The following is a 20,589-nucleotide window of genomic DNA, read 5'->3' on the forward strand; positions in this document are numbered from 1 at the left end:
TACAGCTCTGATTAGACCCCTAGCCTGGGAACCTCCATTTGCCGTGGGAGTGGCCCTAGAGGGGGCAAAAAGACAAAAAAAAAAAGTAGGTCGTGAAGTGCTTTATGGGAAAAATACATGCTTGATCAGTATTGTTCAGGCATGAATTATAGTGCTGTAGGCCCTGAGTTCACTGTTAATGAATTAACAATATATACCTAATAAGGTGTTTTAAAGCAAAGAAAGACATAAAACAAAGGTATTCATTGATCAGTTGTCTGAGTGTTGTGACAGAGGCTCTGCAGGAACCTAACCTTGAATTTCTATTTTTGTTAATTCAACATCTATACAACTTGATAGAACATAACTACCATGGATAACAAGATTTGACTCTATCTTTAATTTTGTCATTTTCCTCTTTTCTCATTGTTTATTTTCATGTTTAGGAAGTTCCTTATTTCACTTTGGTAAATGGATTCTATTTTCTATTCATGAAAGTCACATCAAGGGCAAGCAAAAATCAAGGATAAAAACAATGGAACTCTACATTTATTAATCAGTTTCATCGCATACATTCTGACTCATCAATAATGTCTGGTGGAGGGATCATTGCAAGATTTATGATATAAGCTTAGGGACAGAAGGACTGCAGTATTCAGGATATCATTAGGACCTAGACTAATATTCTTACTAAATGTCCTGCATAAAACCACATAAAACAGAGGGAAGAATTCAGTCTAAATCTTGACAAATAAAATTATAAGGCCACTACAAAAATTTCATCTTTTTCTTTTTTTGTTTAGGCAATTAAACCTAAAGAAATGTAGATTCAGTACTATCATTCCTTTTGAAGTCATACTTGATATGACTAGAATCATTGTGTTGCCCAATAGGGATTACAATTTTAATGATAAAATCATTGTCCCCATCATAGTTTTGCAAAGTGAAACCATCAGTTGTTTTAATGGCCCCTATGGGAGCTAGAATCAAAATTTTTTCATTCATAAACCTCGGGCTTTTTGCATTTTAGTTACTGATATGAACAGATCCTCCTTTAGGATCTTCTGGGAATTCTGTAATTTGATAGTAGGAGCCTAAAACTCCCAGGACAGTTTAATACTGAATTTGTCAAGACATATTTCCAGATGCTTTCAATTTTGGGCATTTACTTCCCAGTCTTCTCTAGGGCTATAGAAATGACATTAAGCAATAGTTTTGAAATGGCTTCCTAGCATACCTTCTTTCCCCAAACAAATAAATGGATTTTGAAAGGCTATTGGAAGAGCCCTTTATTGCACTCCACTATTTAATAGAAAACAAAAAACAACTAACAGCATAATTTGCATCTCTGGAGGTATTTTTTTTTTTAAATAAGACACTTTCCATGAAGAATTCCATATGTAAGGGGAGTATTAACAACCAAAAAACATGAACTTTATCATTAATCCATTAATGAGACCCAAAACACCTGAAGTAGGAAAGAATAAAATGCTGATTTGAAGGTGAAAATAAAAATCACCTTAAAGACCATTTAAAGATGGCTTGAAGACCAGAACAAAAGAAATTCAGATAAATATCCACAGGGCCATTTCTTGACATAAGTTCAATCTTTGAAATTCTGTTTCCATTATTTACACTCCCTCGCCATCCAATATAATTTTAGTAGCAAGACGACTTGGCCACAATACCCTCCATACTCCCTTCCCTTGAAAGGATTCTCTTCTTTTCCTTTTTCCTCCTCCTAACTCCATATTTCTCTTCAGAATTTCTATAATCCCCAATAAATGAAATCCACGCCCTTTAACTTTAGCTCTTTCTTTCTTCCTTCCTTTCTTTCTTTTCCTTCCTTTCCAAATTTCTTCCTGTGCACCTCTGGTTCATCCAGTTATACAGCTTATAGAACTAAGCATATATCTCCATTCATTGACACTGCATAGTTATTCACCTTTGCAGAGAATTTAGAGCGCAATCACCAAGGCTAAGAGAAGAAACTAAGAATTTAAAAAAGAAATTATGAATACATTAAAAGTATCAGCAAAGAAGCAAAGATTATGTTTAAACAGATAAAAGTCTGAAGTATGGAATTAAACAAATATTAGCAACTCTAAAAACTGATGCTATGTATCCACTCATTTAGTGAATAAAGATGGAGACCAACAGAGAAAAAGAGAAATAGGACCCAAAGAACTGATTGAGGAAAAAAAAAAAGTAAAAAAGAAACAGTTCTAGCATGTAGGTCTTCAGAAAGACCAGTTGAGCTCCATGAAGAGGAAGTGTGTCAGCTGCACCAGGATATTGGCTGTGCAGATGAGCACTCACAAAATCTAATGTATCAGACGTGGTCCCAGGGAAGAGTTAGGGAGAGCTGCTTCAGTCAGGGAGGTGGAGGACTGAGAAAGCAAGGGTCATTAATAAGGAAATCCACAGAAAACCCAAACAAAGGGATTTTTGAAAGCATGCAGGTGCAATGGGGGAAGGAAGGAGGTCAAGTCTTGACAAACTATTGCAGGTGAGGAGACCAAGTAATGAGTCAAAACAAACCAAAAGAAAGCATTGGCGGGGGCGGGGGGGGGGTGGTGGAAGGTACTATTAAAGCATTAATCAAATTTGAATTTATATGTATAAAAATAAAAAAAGAAAACTATTGAATGGATTTAAAAGTGCTACTATTAATAGTACTTTTCTGTAGTAGATGAAATGAAACTAAAAATAATAATTGAGGTTATACTTTACGCCAAAAAATGCACCTAACTTGAGATACAGTGATGGCTCAAAACAAAAATATATTTACATCCGATACTCTAGCTTATAATCTGAGAGAGAGAAATGCTCGGACATATACATCACACATAGAACGTAGAGTCAAACAGGAGATTCACAATGGTGAGAACACATAAGGAAAAACAATGAGGAACATAACATGAGAGCTTATAATAATTGTTTGCCTTGAATAGTCAATGCTCCTGGAAAAATCACTACAGCACAAGTGGGAAGGCTTTCCTAGGCAAAGTGGAAAAGCACCTACATCTGAAGTTGAGGGAATAGTGGATAATGAAAATACACGTGGATAAGGAAAATATAAGAATCAAATCTAGGTACCTCAGGAGTGTGTAGTTTTTATGTTATTCATAATTTAATCTTGTTGTGCCATTTGTACAAATTGAAAAATGCTGACATATTAGCAGAAATAATTTGCTTTTAGTAAGTGAAGAATGCTTTGTTCACTCAAAGTCAAGTATAATGCTTCTCAAAGCATGGTCAGTAAACACGTTCCCTCCAAGGTGGTCAACAGTCAATTGCAAGTTAGGTCAATTTTAGATTTCTTGGTGCATTCTCAAAGATGCCCTCAAAAGTGCACTTTGTCAAAGCACACTCAAAACAAAATCACTTCCCACAAATTGTTTACAGTTCAACATATGACTGACATTTTGGACCAAGAAGGGTAGGGTAAAGTAACCACATACAGTAATGCTCAATTATGTCTTATTTAAATCATCACAAAAATGCTGTGACATGACTCATTTAGTAGTCATTTTACAGATTCAAAATCAATCTGATCAAATTTAAATATTTTAATAAGTATCCAACTAATCCATAACTAAATATATAATAAATGTACCCTAAGGTCAAATGTCAGAGACTTTTTACAGAATAAGTAGGAAAGTAAAATGATAATAATTCAATCTATAATCTAAGTGTAACCCCTGGGTATTATGAGGTGTTTTGGTGTCATTACTTCCAGAAATTACATATAATTGAATACACTTCTAGAAACAGAAGGAGAAAAATATTTTTTAAAATATGAAAACATTTAAAGAAGACTTTCATCTTTATTTTACTTAATTCAAATACCATACGATACCACTTATATCTGGTATCTAATATATAGCACAAATGAACCTTTCCACAGAAAAGAAAATCATAGACTGGGAGAATAGAATTGTGGTTGCCCGGGGGGAGGAGGAGGGAGTGGGATGGATTGGGAGCTTGGGATTAAGGATGCAAACTATTGCTTTTGGAATGGATTAACAATGAGATCCTGCTGTGTAACACTGACAACTATGTCTAGATACTTATGACCGGAGCATGATAATGGGAGAAAAAAGTATGTATACATGTCTGTGTAACTGGGTCCCCATGCTGTACAGTGGGAAAAAAAAATTGTGTTGGGGAAGTAACAATAAAAAAATAAAAATAAAAACTTTAAAAATATATTTTACTTAATTCAATATATTGTCTGGGTTATTTGCACATTTTATATTGCACCAAGTAATCTAGGTACTTAAACAGGAAAAAAAAATATTCTTATAGGATCATCAAATCAGTAGTGTAAATTACCCAGCTTATTTTAAATGAATCTACACTTGAAGACTAGGTATTTATCTGATAGCTTCATTCATTCATTCCTTGAAAAGTTAAGCAGAAATATCTTCAGGTTAGGGCAGACCCCTGACCTCACCAGGCTTACTCAGAAACCAAACAGGTTATCTATATATAATCATTGAATTACAATAGTAGTACTACAAACTATTACCTAGTTCTTACAGTACAATTCTGGTAGCTAACAATGAGTGACTATTTGTAGGAATGCAGAGAAGGTCCTTGAAACATATTTTCTCATAGAAATCAAAATCTTAGCCCAGGACCCTAGCGTGTGTGAACTAGTACTCAATCTATCTCCACATAATTTCTCTCTCCAGAGTACTCCCTTCCCCTCTAACAGTATTCTCTTTAGGCTGATTCATAATAATAGCTGTTTGCTCACAGTTAATGTCAATCCAGAATTCCTCTTGGGGTGCATCTGCAAGTGTATTTGCCCTTATCATGTTTTGGCAGAATGTGCTCATACTTGATCTTCATCCATGCTGTGACTCCTGGGAAAAGAATAATCTTCAAGAACAGGGAAAGCTTTTTTTGCAAGCAACTATAGGTCATGAGTACGACTCCTGGGTAAAAATCTTAAGGAACAGGAAAAAAATTCTATGTAACAAAGCACAGCTCTACAGTGACTCCGGGCCTTTATTTCAGTCTGTAATACAAACACACATGTGCATACAAATCTTAGCTGTTGAAAATCAATCTTCTAAATTTTTTGTTGGCAAAAACAAGAAAAAAACTTTGGATAAGCTATGGTATTTTTGGTTCTCCCCCATGGGAAACCAAATACTGTGATTTTTAAATACAGGTTTTCTCAACTATGAACAGATTGTTTCTAGAACTGTTTGTATCATGGTCACTTAAGATTAAATATGACGTTTTAACAGGAAAAAAAATGGTGGACCAGTAAATGCCCTAAAGGATCCTAGACAAGTTGTTCATAATACATTACAGAGTACACTAAATATAGACTCTTTCTCTTTTCCTTTTTCACTCTTTTTGGGTCCTTTCTCCCCAGATGTCCATATTCTCCTACCAACAACTTTAAATTGGGTATTAGTAAATCATTCTTGACATAGCCTTTATCACAGAGTATCTTAAACTTCCTTTATACTGGGCAATACTTTCAGTCTTTCAGCAAAATTTCATTAGGTGAATGGTGAAAACTAATTTTATAATACTAATACATACTAATGCTATTGTTGGAGCTCTGAGACATATTTCTGAATTTTCAAAACAGAACATTCGATAAAACCAATTATCTTTAAATCATAAAAATTTAAGCAGTTTAACAAAGTTAAAATAAGTTAATCAGTAAATGCTGGAATGATGATTTTTTTTTTCTTGAGTAGGAAGTAGAGGCTATGAATTTTTAGATGCCAATACTGGGAGTCTATCAAGGGACAGCTCTTCTAAAATTTTGTTGTTGTCGTTGCTGTTTTGAGAGTGGGCCAACTTTGTTCTTTCCTTCTCCTCCCCCCCCCCTTTTTTTTTTTGGCCTTTTTATTAGGCTCTCACTCACGGCATATGGAGGTTCCCATGCTAGGGGTAAAATTGGAGCTAAGCTGCCAGTCCATATCACAGCCACAGCAACACAGAATCCGAACCGCATCTGTGACCTACACTATAGCCCACAGCAATTGAGGATAGAACAGAGGAACCTGACTAGTCGGATTCATTTCCACTGCACCACAAATGAGAACTCCTCCTTCTTCCCTTTCTTATTGCACAGTTTTCTGAGAAGTTCTAAGTCTTTTCAGCTTTCTCTAAGGAAGCATAAGCAATGGCCTACAGGTAAAGTGATATAGATAAAACAGATCTTAGGTTGATCTTACATAGGTTACATGTAAGACAGATATTTGTATATCAAAAACTCCTTATAAATTGTCATTTAATATCTTGCCTTTTAAAAACAATTATATTTGTAGGTCATTAGTTAACTACAAAAAATACAAAATTGAAGTATAACCATAATAAATTTTTCAACATTCATTTAATTACATTGGGAATATCAAAGCAGCAATGCTATATTATATATTATAAATATGTATCTTGTGTTAATTTAATATTAAACTGTTATACTAAAAATGTCTTATACTTCTAGGTTTATTATTTTTCAAATTTCCCATGGTGATAATATATTTATATAGATGAAATTTGTATGATGCATATATACTAGATGTGTATGTTTTATATATTCTGGTATCATATCACATATAATTATGTATTATATATTAAATGACATTATATATGTTTACTATATATATTATATGTCACATACATTGTAAATCTTTGCTATATCTTGCATTCCCCACAATATATGCTTGTACTGTTCAAAACACTTCACATTTTTAATTTAACTGTCACATCAATCTTAAAGGATAGGGAGCTACCATTATTTTCCTACATTTTATAGGTAGAATACTGAAGAACAGAGAGGTTATATGCATTGGTCAAGAATCTCCTGGTATATTAAAGGGAAGTTGGGCATCAAACTCTGCCATCTGGCTTCTGAGATGATGTCCTAACCACTGTTCCATAAAATACCACTCATGTTGATATAATAGCATAGGTGTAATGAGTTTGACTTCAGGCAATTTTTAAAATGTATGTAAAAAAATTACTTGATATTCAGTATCTTGTTAGAAAAAATAGTTCATGCAAAATTTGATGCAATCACTACAATAGATAAGGAAGCTTGGAACATTGAAAAGGTGGCCCTTATATATAAATATATTTCTATCACACTTAAACATGATGTCCAGACTAGCTCCCCTGCCTGCCATTTAAAGCAGGCCATTCCTTATCATCAGCTAAAATAATCTAAATGTAGTTAGATGAATATTCTTAATTAAAAATCTTGAGGTACTGATTTATCTTTCTGACCTCCACATTATTTTCCAAGAAGTAAACTCTTAGTAAGTATGACAATGACTTTGAAAATTGAGATTTTTTTTTTTAGGTTGTTTAGGGCCACACCCGTGCTATACAGAGGTTCCCAGGCTAAGGGTCAAATCAGAGCTACAGCTGCTGACCTACGCCGTAGCCACAGCAACACCAAATCCAAGCCTTGTCTGCAAACTACACCAGAGCTCACAGCAACACCGGATCTTTAAACCACTGAGTGAGGAGAGGGATCAAACCTGCGTCTGTATAGTTACTAGTCAGATTTGTTTCCCTTCAGCCACAATGGGAACTCCAAAAATTGAGATATTTTAATGTAACATTTAAAAATCACTGATAGGGAGTTCCTGTTGTGGCTCTGCATGTTACTAACCCAACTGGTATCCAGAGAATAAGGGTTCAATTCCTGGCCCCTCTTGGTGGGTTGGGGAACTGGCATTGCCTTGAGCTATGGCCCCATTGCTATAGTTATGGCTTGGGCCTGCAGCTATAGCCCCTATTTGACCCCTGGCCTGGGAAATTCCATCTGCCTCAGGTGTGGCCCTAAGAAGAAAATAAATCAATTAATTAAATAAAAATAAAAACCACTGATAAACCCACATGTTGATTACTTTAGTCTATATAAAGAGTCAATAGCGATCTTGAGGCTAAACATCAAATTGCTTTATTCAGTATAAAATAGTCCTACTGATTTTCTAAAGGACAAACTGAATGTGCTTTGGTTAAGGCGTGTTCATTAGACAATAATTTGGTATTGATTTGCTTGCTTGATTTCAATAAGCATTTTATTTTTTTCATTGCAAAGTTAATATTAGTGGGTATTTTCAAAATTATTTATATATAATAAAATTCTGCTAATGCAGTAAGGTTAAGCCCTAGAACACACCATCAATACTAGAGTTCATATACTATAGTGTCATTAGAATTCTTCCTTCTCTGAAATCAATCATTTGATCATAATTGCTTCAGAGTCATAGTTTCTCCAAATGATGATTAGTATGTATCAAAACCTTAGACATCTTTTCTCGTCAGAGCCCTATGATTTATTTTTATTTATTTATGTATTTATTTTGCTTTTTAGGGCCATACCTGCAGCATATGGAAATTCCCAGGCTAGGAGTCAAATTGGAGCTACAGAGACCAGCTATGTCACAACCACAGCAACACAGAATCAGAGCCACATCTGTGACCTACACTATAGCTACCAGAGCAAGGCCAAGGATCAAACCTGCATCCTCATAGATACTAGTTGATTTCTACTAATATAAGGTATGTTATGGTAAAAATTAGCTTCAAATCACTTAAAATGTTTCAGTTCAGATATTCTACTTATTTTCAAGATCATTTCTTCAGATATCTTATGGTTCCCAAATGCAGCCATATGTATGCATGTGTGTGTGTGGTATATGTGTGGTTTCTTGATACCACATAACATAAATGATATTTCATTTAACTGCATTCAAATATTCTTAGTTTTATTCTTAAAGGATTCTATTTTTATCCATATTCTGTATAATCATATAAAACATTTAAAATATTCTCTTATTTTGCCTACCATTCCTAAATTTACTACTGTCTAAAAAGCTTATGAATTATTAATGAAAAATGTTAGTTATGCTATAAAGTAAACATTATTTCGATGGATTTTAACATATAGCCTGACCACATCAAAATGCTATAATGCAAGCATCAATTCATTATCTCAACCTAACAAGATGTATTACAAAATGCCTCATCATAGCTCATGAACACTCTGACCATCTGGATTTCCCTCTGCTATCAAAAGTCACCAACAAACAAACAAAATCTCTCTTTTGGAAAGCAATCAAGACACAGATGTTGGGTTATCATTCATTCATTCACTTAGATATTTATTGGATGTGAGAATCACTTTATCAGGCGCTTGAAATGCATCACTGAACAAAACAGATTGTAAACAAACAAACAAAAAAAAAAACCAACGTTGCCCTGAAGAGTTTATATCAGCATCATAATAACCAAAAAACTATATAGAAAACTAGAAGGTCGCAAGTTTTATTGAAGGAAAACAAATGGAGCAGGGTAAGTTGATTTATACACATCAATCTGTGAGAGGATAAGGACAGGTCACCATTTTCAACAGAATGTTAAAACAGGCCCTCTTTGAGAAAATGGCATTTATGCAAAGACTTGAAAGAGAATAAGGTGCTAGCTGGGTGGATATGTGGAGAAAGATTTCTCCATGTAGAGGGTGCATCCAGCTCAAGGCACATACCTGGGATATTTGAGGTGCATCAAGGAGATGGTGTTGGTGATCAGTGATTAAGAGAGGGAACCATGCTGCAGAGTAGAAAAAAAATTTGTATTGGGGAAATAACAATTAAAAAATTAAATTAAATTAAATTAAAAAAAAGAGAGGGAATTGTAGGTGTTTAATTCAGAGAGAAAATTGCCGGACCAATTGTGGTCAAATGCTGTGGGGTTCTTGGCTTTGACAATGAATGAAACTGGGAGACAGCGGAGGGTTTTGAGCAGAGGAATGGCTTGATCTGTCATGTCTTTAAAAGAATCACGCTGGCTGATGTACTGCAAGTGGTTTGTAGGAGAATGAGAATAGAAGCAGGCTGACTAGTTTAAAAGGTTTAGCCAGAAGCAGAAGTTAGGAAATGGTAGGACTGGGGATACAAATTGATGCTTGGAAATAGAATGTGCGATCTGCTGATGCTCATTTTGTGGATGCTGGACATTATTTATTGTAAGCACTTCGAAGAAGTGCTACTTTGTGATCCAAATGAGCAATTAACTAATAGATTGGTAAGATTTCCATATGATTTTTGTCTAGTTGTAGATCACAGGCTCAAATGGTTTCATCGGTACTGTTTATATTACTCCTTCAAGCTAGGTGGGAACAATAAAACTCATTAGAACAGTAGTCAGTGTGTTGCAGACCTTCGTAGGAAGATAATAAATGTGTGCTTTATTTAAATAATCAGATATTCTCTCTAAAGCACATCATCACTCTTGTCATGACATTGTGTCTCATTTAGTAGTATGTAATGAAAAAGTGCTTGAAGCCAAATTTATTTATGGAGATATTGTTACTTGAAACAATCAATAAATTTTATGAATTTCAATATTATGAATGACAACTTGCATTATCTCATAGTACAATACTAAGTAGTTAAACATGGAACAAAGGCCATGGCAGAAAGTCATATAAACTATATTATTCCCATGTTATCAGAAATATTAGCTATTGAGAATGACTTAATTATATAATTAAAAACCTAGAGTAACTTAAATGAGAGGGATATTCAATCAAATGCAATTAATAGACTGTTGTTAACATCCTACTGATTTCCTGTGTGAAATTTAAAAGTCCATTTAAAAATTAAAAAAATAAACTTAGACTATCCTCATATTCTTTCATTCACTCGTTATTCTTTCTCCATCTGTTTGGCTCAATTCTGGGTATCAGTAGATTTAAAACAGGTGTTAATTGTTTGCTCAACAGAAATCTATAGTTGGCAACCACATTTTTATTTCTGTCTTCCACAATTGGGCCAGAGAATTTAGCTTAAGATTAACAAAAAACACTTATGATTTGCCTATCATTTTTATCTGTATAGGGTTTTCCAAAAGGACACATAAGAATGTCAGCCAAAAATACTGGGAAGATTAAGGGAAGGAAGAATAAAACACTTTTTTCTTTAGAAGAGTGCCTAAATCGTTCAGAGGAAAGTTACTAACTAGTAATGAAAGTTTCTTTTTCGAGTCACTAAAATAACTACCCATTTGAAAACAGCTATTTTTATAACATGTTCCTCTGTGGTTTCTAGCAAGAAAAACTTCTTCACCTACTGATACAGTTTCATATATATTTAATGTTAATAGACTATCCTAGTTTCATATATTTCCTAACATTTTGTAACATTTTAATTTAGATTGGCTTAATCAATTCTTAAAATTATGATTCCCTTACTGCATGTGTAATGCATGTTATTATCAACTATGAATCAGGTTTGTTTCTCTGTATGACTTTCAAATGCGGTTTTTCATAATCTATGAATTTATTTAATATTATTTACTAAAGTTGTAACCACCCTACGCCTACCCAATTGGTACATGGGCACTAATCTACTTAGAGGAGAAAGAGGAGGTTTTTTTTTTTTTAAATAATTGGAGTTAACAAATTAGAGGCTATATACTACATGATTCCAACTATATGACATTCTGGAAAAGACAAAACTACAGAGACAGTAAAAAGATCAGTGTTTGCCAAGGGTTTGGGAGAGAAAGAGATGAATAGGTGGAGCAGAGAAGAGTTCAGGGAAATGGAACTGCTCTGTATGATGCCATCATGGGGAACACATGCTATTGTGCACTTGTTCAAACTCTTAGAATGTGTAACACCAATAAGAGAGCCCTAATGTAAACTATGGATTTGGGATAATAAAACTGTGTCAATGCAAGCTAATCAATTGCAACAAATGTACCACCCTGATGAGGACGTTAATAATAAGAAGGGGGAGGCTCTGCGGGGGGTATATTAGAAACCTCTGTATCTTCCTATCAAGTCTGCTGTGAATCTAAAATGGCTTTGAAAAAAAAATGTCTAGTAAAAACAAAAACAAGTCTAGATTAATGGTCATAAGAAAAAGAAGAGAGAGATAACTGTTCTACTAATAGGCACTTGTACCTTGTAATAACTACTGGAGACTTTAAGAGAAATGGGAAGCCATAATACTGTTTAATTATTGTAGTGACAGGCATAGACTTTTATTTTACTCTGGGAGCAGAATAGTGAGAGGATTGAAGAGTTAAACTTGAGAAAAACATGAAGATCAGGTTTAAAAGGCTATTATACCAAACAGGGGAAGAAATAAATGCTGAAGACTCTAGAAATTAGATAAATAGATCTGTGAGATAACCAGGAGGAAGAACATTTTAATTTAGTGAGAAAAGGGGTGAGGCACAAGGGATTGAGTTGAGTCAAAGATGACAGCTGAGGTTCAGTCATTTGCACTAGTGTTGGCGCTGGTGGCATTTATCAAGCTAACAGAATATCATAAAAGCAACAGGCTCTAAGGAGAGAAAGGAAGAGCCCATTAGTTCATTTTTCATGTTTTAGTGTTAATCATTAGACATCTAAACACAGTATACTAGAAAAGAAAAAAACATGGAGAGGATATGGAATTGAAAATTTAAAAAAGACTTCAATAAGAGCTTTGTTCTAGGGGAAGAAACCAGATATCAGAACCAGGTATCCAGATGAAATCAATGGCATGTAATTTCCCACACAAGATATTTAACTTCACCAAACATTAATTTTCTTATTCTGAAAACATACATGGTTGAACATGCAATGTATCTTTTTTCCTACTGTAAAGCTAAGATTTAATCTTTTCATCCACTTCAGTTTCTTAATTTTATAATGAAAAATTAGAGATGTAATATAATCAAACTGTGCTATATATTTGAAAGTCACTGAGAAAGTAGATCTTAAGCCATAACAAGAAAAAAATGTAACTTTGTGTGCTCATGGATAGTAACTAGACTTATTTTGGTAATCATATTGCAATATGTAGATATATTGACTCATTATGTTGTATTCCTGAAACTAATATAATGTTTTATGTCAATTATATCTCAATTAAAATGTAACAAAGTAAAATATCATTTAGGTTTAATTTCCATGCCAAGCCCATGTTAATGTACCTGATTCCAGCACCGTTGTTTGGAAAAGGATTCTGAAACCATGTCTAGGCACAGTAAAATTTCCTGATTCCCTCCAAGTGTGAGAGGAAAAAGTGGTGAAACATGAGTCCAATGAACACAACCTCTTGAAAAGATTTTATGTTTCAACCTCTGTATTTTATGATGCATTTATGAGCTTTTATATACATTTTAGACATTCCAACTTCATATAACCAAATAAAGAAATGCATACTGTATAAGAGGAAATACTTTTTTAAAACTGAAGAGCATCAAGGACATCAATAGCTGTCACCAAGGTTACAAGAGGTTATAAGCATGAATGCCCCTAGCAACAATACTACACATATTTAAGGAAAACTTTCCATTGCAGGGCAATTTTATTTCTCCAAACTCATCATAAGGGAAGATGAGACAAATTGTCCCATTTGTGAATAATGGAAGTAAGAAAGACAGACATTTTAACCTGTCCCAATTTGTTATGGATTATCTAATTATTTTTTTATGTATATCAGAATTATCTATAAAGAGACCGAGACTAGAACTACAGAATTGTCACTTATTGATTTTAAGATGGTACACCTTATTTTTTTGAAATAAGTGAAACAATATATAAAAATACACAGAACAGAAATAAGTTTCATCTAAACAGCATGCTAAGGACTGAACAATCTGAACACATGAATTTTAAATAAAATTGCCAGAGAGGCTATTTTTGCTCACTCCACCCACAATATGAAAATAGAATATGTACAATTTTGTATAATAATAAGCATATTTTTTATATGCAAACTCTAATACAGAGAAGCTCTGATCTCATTCTACAGGAAGGAATTAAGTCTCTAAGTTTGTGTAGGAAATATGTATCTATTTCTGTTTTACTTTATTTTTATTTTTTATTTATTTATTTATTTTGCCCTTAAGCATTCTTAGCATTATTTTGTAACTCAGGCTATTTCCATCCCAATGTCAGTGTGTGCTGGGTTATGCTTTCTCTAAGTGGGAGTTTCCTGGTATCTAATTTACACTAATTTTTTTTTAATTTGTTTTTCTTATCTCTCAAAGAACTTTTCATAATTTCACTTCCTAGCATTCTTTACCTTGCCTTTTATCATTTTATGCAATTTAACCAGACTTTCTCATCTATTTCCTCCCACCTCTCAGGAAACATCTATTTGATTCCTGAATATCTTTCACCCAGGTCTCCTAGCTACAGGCACATTTTCTTTTTCAATTGATCGGTTGGCCTAATAACTTAGATGGACCAGTGACACATTTAAGTTAACACGTACAGAAAATAATACATTATCACTTTTCCGTAAGTTGCTTTTCCTTTCTTATCCAAATTTTTGTGTCATAATCCTAGGTGTCATTCTTGATGGTTTGCTCTATATTTCTGTTCACATTATATATAAAGTTGGGTCAAATTTACCTCTTAAAGGTCTCTGGAATCCTACTTCACCCACACTGCCCCATTCCAGTTCCTTCCGCTATCTTCTTCATTATACCTTCTAGTCTTACTCTCCAATAAACCATTTTCCACACAGCAGCTAGGGTCCTATTTATAAAAAGAAAACCTTATAAAACTCCTTCTTAAAGGTTAATTCCTACTTAAATTTGAAACTGGCCATCTCCTAATCTTTTAAATATTTCAGGTTCTAATTCTCTAGCCCATGTTTACCTCTCCAGTGTTATCTCTTCTCACCAGCACAGTCCCCCATCTTTGCCCCTCTAGGGCACCTACATATGTACCACTTTGCATCTCAGCCTGTATCCCACATCAATATCTGTAACAATAATAAAATATCTGGTTCCTTGAGCGATTTACCCTCATTTCTGGAGTTTACTCCTAGCTGTTCCCTATGCCTAGAAGACTTTTCCTCCCCATTCCCTTCTTGCTTGACCAAATATCTTTGTTCCTTTATCTTCTACTTATATTATTTTTCCCCTAAAAAATGTTTCCTCACTTGCTTCTCTCTCCAGTGTGTATTAGGTGCTCTTCATTTCCATAACAACAGCTGACAACTATTGACATATTTACTGTAACCATCTCTCTCTTTTCCTCCCCAACCCCCAGCCTTTTTAAGGTCTTATGTGTGGCATATGGAAGTTCCCAGGCTAGGGGTCAAATTAGAGCTGCAGCTGCCAGCCACAGCAACACAGGATCCAGCTGTGTCTGTGACCTACACCACAACACCAGACAATGCCGGATACTAAACCCACTAAGGGAGGCCAGGGATTGAACCCACATCCTGTCTGTTTCCTTACCACTGAGCCACATGGGCACTCCTCCTTTTACTTGTCTTTATCTTCTACTCTCATTAGAGTTCTATCATCATTGCACACTGAATGATATTTGAGATATTTTTAAAGCATTCAGGTCTTCATATATCATATCCTATTGGAACTATTAAGTTAATTGATTTCTGTACTTATACCAAAAATCATGATGGATTCAGATCAATAATGTGTTCAACAGGTCACACAGTTAAGTATATACTTTGTGGGAGCTTTCATATTGCTTAATTTCCTCTTTTATGAAGTAGATTATAACCATGATAAATGACTATAAAAGTTATCAGCAATTTGTCTATGGGGACAGAGACCATAGGTGTCTAGATGATTTTGATATATACTTTTCAAATTTCTTCTAAAACCAATATACCAATATGAATGATCAATTACAGCATAAGCAAATGCTTTCATTTTGCTTTCTTAACAGGAGGGATGTTAGTTTTAAAATATTAGCTGATTGAGTACTCTATGTCATAAAATTTAAAATTTTGTTGATTTACCAAAGTAAGAACATATTCACCTATTTTCCTTAACTTGGATTTTAATCTTTGTTACCTATGACCTCATTTACATGTTTATTTACTGGATTGTAGTGTGATACCTGTTAATTTTTATAACTAATATAAGTATGAAGAGGTATAACTTTCCTCTGTGTTATGTACACTTAAAATTGCCCTGAATATCATCCTTAGATTTGATTCTTTGATTTGCATTTATGTGTAGAAGTTATAATTTGTCCTAGTGTGAGTATATTTGTGCATATTCAAAATTTTTAAAGATTTTCTTCTTCTAGCTTTATTGAAAAATAATTGATATATACCATTGTATAAGTTTAAGGTGTAGGTACAATGATTTGACTTACATATGTCATGAAGTGATTATCACAATAAGTTTAGTCAACATATATCATCCCATGTAGGTGAAAAATAAATAGAGGAATTTTTTTTCTTATGATGAGAAATCAGGATTTACTCTCTTAACTTTGATATGACACACAGCAGTGCGAACTATATTTATCACATTATACAATACATCCCTAGTACTGATTTATCTTATAACTGAAAGTTTGTACCTTTTGAGTAACACCATCTAATTCCCCTTTCCTTTCACCCCCTACCTTGGGTAACCACAAATCTGATCTCTTTTATAATGAGTTTTTTTTTAATTTTATTTCCCTAATGCATTATTTTGATTCTACTGTTCAGCACAGTGACCCAGTTACATGTACATGTATACATTCTTTTTTCTCAATTATCATGCTCCATCATAAGTGACTAGACATAGTTCCCAGTGCTACACAGCAGGATCTCATTGCTAATCCATTCCAAAGGCAATAGTCTGCATCTATTAACCCCAAGCACCCAATCCTTCCTACTCCTGCCCCCTATCCCCGGGCAACCACAAGTCTATTCTCCAAGTCCATGATTTTCTTTTCTGTGGAAGGGTTCATTTGTGCCTAATATTAGATTCCAGGTATAAGTGATATCATATGGTACTTCTCTCTTTTTGACTTACTTCCCTTAGTATGAGTCTCTAGTTCCATCCATGTTGCTGCAAATGGCATTATGTCATTATTTTTTATGGCTGAGTAGTATTCCATTGTGTATATATACCACATCTTCCTAATCCAATCATCTGTCAGTGGACATTTGGGTTGATTCCATGTCTTGGCTATTGTGGATAAAGCTGCAATGAACATGCAGGTGCATGTGTCTTTTTCAAGGAAAGTTTTGTCCGGATATATGCCCAAGAGTGGCATTGCTGGGTCACATGGTACTTCTACGTATGGTTTTCTAAGGTACCTCCATACTGTTCTCCGTAGTGGTTGTACCAGCTTATATTCCCACCACCAGTGTAGGAGGGTTCCCTTTTCTCCACACCCCCTTCCAGCACTTGTTATTTGTAAACATATTAATGATCGCCATTCTGACTGGTGTGAAATGGTATCTCGTGGTAGTTTTGATTTGCATTTCTCTAATAATCAGGGATGTTGAGCATTTTTTCATGTACTTGTTGCCCATCCTTGGAGAAATGTCTGTTCAGGTCTTTTGCCCATTTTTCCATTGGGTGGTTGGCTTTTTTGCTGTTGCATTGTGTTAAGTTGCTTGTATATCCTAGAGATTAAGCCCTTAGAGTTGCATCATTTGCAACTATTTTTTCCCATTCTTTAGGTTGTCTTTTTGTTTTCTTCTTGGTTTCCTTTGCTGTGCAAAAGCGTGTAGGTTTGATCAGGTCCCATTGGTTTATTTTTGCTTTTATTTCTGTTGCTTTGGGAGACTAACCTGAGAAAACATTTGGAAGGTTGATGTCAGAATATTTTGCTGATGTTCTCTTCCAGGAGTTTGATGGTGTCTTGTCTTAAGTCTTTCAGCCATTTGGAGTTCATTTTTGTGCATGATGTGAAGGTGTGTTCTAGTTTCATTGATTAGCATGCAGCTGTCCAGGTTTCCCAGCAATGGTTGCTGAAAAGACTATCTTTTTCCCATTTTATGTTCTTGCCTCTTTTGTCAAAGACTAATTGACCATAGGTGTCTGGGATTATTTCTTTCCAGGTTCTCTATTCTGTTCCATTGGTCTGTCTGCCTGTTTTGGCACCAGTACCACACTGTCGTGATGACTGTGGCTCTGTAATATTGCCTCAAGTCTGGGAGAGTTATGCCTCCTGCTTGGTTTTTGTTCCTCAGGATTGGTTTGGCAATTCTGGGTCTTTTGTGGTTCCATATAAATGTTTGGATTGTTTGTTCTAGTTCTGTGAAAAATGTCATGGGTAACTTGGTAGGCATTGCACTGAATCTGTAGATTGCATTGGGGAGTATGGCCATTTTTACAATATTCATTTTACCAACCCAGGAGCATGGGTTATCTTTCCACTTATTTACATCTTCCTTAATTTCCTTGATTAATGTTTTTATAGTTCTCATTATATATATCTTTTACCTCTTGGTCAGATGTATTCCCAGGTATTTGATTTTTTGGGATGCAATTTTAAAAGGTATCATATTTTTGTATTCCTTTTCTAATATTTCATTGTTAGTATACAGAAATGCGACTGATTTCTGAATGTTAATCTTATATCCTGCTACTTTGCTGAATTTGTTGTTCAGTTCAAGTAGTTTTTGGGTTGAGTCCTTAGGGTTTTCTATATATAGTATCATGTCATTTGCGTACAGTGACAGTTTTACCTCTTCTCTTCCTATTTGGATGCTTTTATTTCTTTTGTTTGTCTGATTGCTGTGGCTAGGACTTCCAATACTATGTTGAATAACAGTGTTTTTGAAGTATAAATGACATACAGCATAATGTTATTTCTTGCAACACAACATAGTGTAACTAGACTGATCATGGTAATGAGTTTGAAATGTGTAGAAATATATTCAAATCCCTTGATTGTATAAAGTTTAATAACTTAAAATTTTACCAATTTTCTTTCAGTTAGTAAGCTATTCCTTAACCTAGAATTCAATAAATATCATGTCATTTATTACTAGATTTTTCATATAATTCTTTAATTTTTATTTATTTATTGTTTCTTAGGGCTGTACCTGTGGCATATGGAAGTTCCCAGGCTAGGGGTCAAATCAGAACTGCAGCTGCCAGCCTATGCTACAGCCACAACAACGTTGGATCTGAGCCATGCCTGTGACCTACACCACAACTCATGGCAACACCAGATCCCCCACACACTGAGTGAGGCCAGGGATTGAACCTGTAATCCTCACAGATACCAGTCGAATTCACTTCTGCTGTGCCACAAAAGGACTTCCTAGTCTATTATCTGAACATATTTTCTTCTGTAATTTCAAATTATGATATACTTTATAATATTTTTCATATATTTTTAATGTATTACCCATTGCTTTATTATTTCTAGTATTTTCATTATACAGTAGCTAATGTTTACATATATAAAAGGAGCTCCTCATGAAAAATCTCTTCCTTTCCACTGCTAAGTCTCTAATCTTACTCTGTGACCACATGGAGAAATGTATTTTTATTTTACATGTCACACCACCATATAAACCTTATTTTGAAGTTACTATTATCTTCCTAAAATAATTGGTTTTTAAAAGATCTATCTTATCTTTAATATGATTTCTCAAGAGTCTCTCAAAAAAGTTGTTTTGATTGAACTTGTATTATACCTTCCTGTATTTAATCTTTCAATTATTAAACTTCACATTGTGAAGTCCAGTAAGTTTAATGTATTAGTTATATACTATAAAATAATTGTCAGTTTGCTTTTTGTTTCTAGTTAAAAATATGAATGGGGATGCCATATCTGACAACCAATAAGGTTATCAATCTAGAATATAGATACCTTTATTGCATACATTTATTAGTTTACAATTATTTAATTAGGCTTAATAAGCATTTAGTTTTATTATAGAAAAATGGCATTTGCTCTTTTCAATGCAAGCTATATGTATTGGATTTGCAACTTCTGTTGCTGGAACATCCAGAAAGTTGTATGACATTTATGGAAATATTTCTAATTGTTCCTGAAGTTAAGGAGATTTGCCCAAATTTTTGTCAAAGATTAATTCACTATACTCTTAATTTAAAAACTAGTAAATGTGATGTGAGTTACTGCAGGTAAATCTTTAAAAGTAAACTTAAACATACAAAATAATAGTATCAAGAACACTAGCTCTGGAGCTGGATTACCGGAACTGATTCTGTTCCTCAATTATAACAGCAGTTCCCAAGATGTACTGGGGATTCCTAACAACTTTTCTATCTTGACACCTATTTAATGCTTGAACACATGTCTTTTTAGCATTCTGTGTTACAAAATAAGTGTGTATTAAAACATTTCTAATGCATGATAAATGCCTCAGGAAAACCACTTACATGATTGAGTAGTGAGTTGAATAAGCAATTTTTTTTTTATAAAGAAGACTATTTTTACTTGAAAGAAAGACAAAGAGATAAATTATGGTTACTCAGTTTAGCTATCAGGTAGACAGATTCTCAGATTATTCTGAGCCTATCTATTCAAGCAAAACAAAACTAACTGTCACCAGTGATAACAAAATAAACTGGATTTCTAGCAAGAATTCGAATTTTGAAAAACTTTTTTTTTTTGGTCTTTTTAGGGTTGCACCTGTAGTGTATGATAGTTCCCTGACTAGGGGTCTAATCTGCAGCTGTCAGCCTATACAGGAGCCACAGAAACACCACATCTGAGCCCCTTCTTCAAACTACACAGAAGCCCATAGCAACTCAGGATTCTTAACCCATTGAACAGGGCCAGGATCAAACCCGCATCCAGGAGTTCCCGTCGTGGCGCAGTGGTTAACAAATCCGACTAGGAACCATGAGGTTGCGGGTTCGGTCCCT

Source organism: Phacochoerus africanus, chromosome 10 (genome assembly GCF_016906955.1).
Source record: "Phacochoerus africanus isolate WHEZ1 chromosome 10, ROS_Pafr_v1, whole genome shotgun sequence".
In the NCBI taxonomy this organism is placed as follows: Eukaryota; Metazoa; Chordata; class Mammalia; order Artiodactyla; family Suidae; genus Phacochoerus; species Phacochoerus africanus.